We start from the raw sequence: 2,396 nt of genomic DNA, 5'->3' as shown, positions 1-2,396 counted from the left end.
ATCCAGCCATTTGCTAGACTGCCTGTCCATCAGCTGTTTCTTTCAATTAGAGGAGAAATATCCAAATTATTCTTGACTAGACCAGCAGATTGGCAGTAAAGCAACATTCAGAGTGACTGTCTGTAATTACAGGTAACAAAAAACTAATCAACCTTCAAATTACCAACAGACAAATTATCACAGCTGTAATGAAATGTGAGTTTGGTGTTAGCAAATTCAGCACTCACTCAGGGTGAAAGAGAAAATTTAAATTACTACCGGAGTTGAAGAAATCGGGGGAAGAAAGTGGTGATGTTTTCCCTGCCTTCTGGCACACTCCTCTTCCTGCCTACCAAGGGAAGTATCAGACAGGTACCATGGATCACAAGAGAATGGCTCACAAGAGAGTTTATTCCATTCATATTTTGCAAACAGATCTTTGTTTTTTAGCTAGCCCTATTTATGTTTTCAGCCTTCAGGCAAGCTCTTTTCTGCCAGGCATAAGCAGTACTCTGAACTAAACCCATAACTTGAGTAGTGCTGCACCATGATAAGTTATGAGAGAAGGGTTGAGGTGGATTTCTGTGTGTCCATGTCACAAGGTACCACTGAGTCATGACAATAAAACAGACCAGGTGCTCTTAGAAATGGAAAAATAATTAGGGCAAGGGAAAACTGTGACCCACTGTGAACATCCTGTGTGGTGTCACAGCTCAGAGTGGCCTGTGGGGTGTTACCCAGTGACACCCCAATCCCTGAAGTTGTACCAGATAATTAAAAAAACCCTTTGGCATATCCCACTGCCATTCACTATAAAGGGAAGTGACATACTTCTCCTTCAGGTAATTAATTCCCACATTTCCTAACAAGATGTGAGTCGTGGCTTCCCCAGCTGAGTGTTTCCACCAAAACCACCCCAAACCACTGCTCACTCACTCCCACATTCCACCTCCCCTTCCCCTGTGGTGGACTGGAGGAGCATTGGAGGCACAAAAGGGAAAGGTTATGGGCTGGGATAAGAACCATTTACTGGAAACAGCAATGAAGTAAGAAAATTAACAGCAACTGCAGCAATAGCAATGACAGAGCATACAAGAGGCAAATGTTTCACATGTGAGTGCTCACCCCTGGAAATTCCCCACCCTGCTGCCACACTACTGACTCCTTTCCCCATCCCTGGGAATGATAGGAGGTGGTATAGAATAACCTCCAGCTCCTGGCCATGCCTCCTCCTGGCTGCTGCAAAAATTAACCCTGCCCTGGCCAGAGCCAGGAGAATGTGTTAAATATTCCTCTCTTACATACCTGGCAATGCTTACAGCAGAACTGAGAACAAAGAGTCAGGTCTTTCTGCAATCCCTCTATTTTTGTCCAACCAACTAAATTAAACTCTCACCTCCTGGCAAAAGCAAGGGCTGCACTTCAAAATGCATGCTCCAGTGCTCCAAAAAACAGCTTCAATTCTGCCCCTGGCCTTAACAGTGCTTACCATGCAGAACTAGACATAATGTTTTCCCACTCCACAGTTCTCTCTCCAACAGCTGTAGGGCTCACTTTACTAACAGGTTTGTTAGAACAAAATAAATTATGTGATACCAAGAGGTACTGACTTTCCAGACTGATAGATGGAAGGACCATTGTATTATTAAGGTATAAATGGCCCTTGCTTTTTAGGAAATTCAGTTTTATTAGCAATAGGTTCACATTAGTTTTCTCCTTTATCATTCTAAGGAGATTAGAATTTTTTATTGGAGCTTTTGACTACAGATAAGACATAACTATGTGATGATGGATTGATGTATTAAGCTGGCATTTGTTACCTGGTAGGGGGAACAAGAAATTATTCTGCTTAGTGGAAGATCTTACTCAGGTAAACCTCCCACTGAAATCAGATGAGGTATTAAAACAAAACACCCGCTAGGAATTTCATGAGTATCTCATTATTTATCAGCTTGAAAGAGCTGAAGTTATGGCAGTGATATTCAGTACAGTGATAAAGACAATTCTTGCCCTTCACAGCTGAAGCTCCAGAAGATAAGACACAAATAAATCAAAGCACAGTAAGAAATTCTAAATGACGAAGTTCACTTGTATTTCAGCCAGTTTCTCTGCTGGTGTAATTTAGCATAGTTGCTTCCTTCCAAAGGCAACTCAGCAGTGCTTGTCAGGTAACCTGAGTATTCTTTTCATTACTTAGAGAGGACAAGTTAATAGTGTGGCCTTCATATGAAAGAAAATGTCTTTCCAAGTGTTTGGAATAAAATGAGGACATAGACCTGAATATAATAGAGAATTCTGAGGAAGAGTTTTGTGGTCAAGGACAGTGTAAAAGACAACATGTGGGTGACAGAAACATCCATATAGGACATGGATTTAGTTCTGAGATTAAGGCTGAGGTAGGGAAAAAGACCAGAATT

Source organism: Zonotrichia albicollis, chromosome 1 (assembly GCF_047830755.1).
Source record: "Zonotrichia albicollis isolate bZonAlb1 chromosome 1, bZonAlb1.hap1, whole genome shotgun sequence".
Classification (NCBI taxonomy): domain Eukaryota; kingdom Metazoa; phylum Chordata; class Aves; order Passeriformes; family Passerellidae; genus Zonotrichia; species Zonotrichia albicollis.
The sequence above is the reverse complement of the archived record's forward strand: the minus strand, read 5'-3'. Positions refer to the sequence as shown.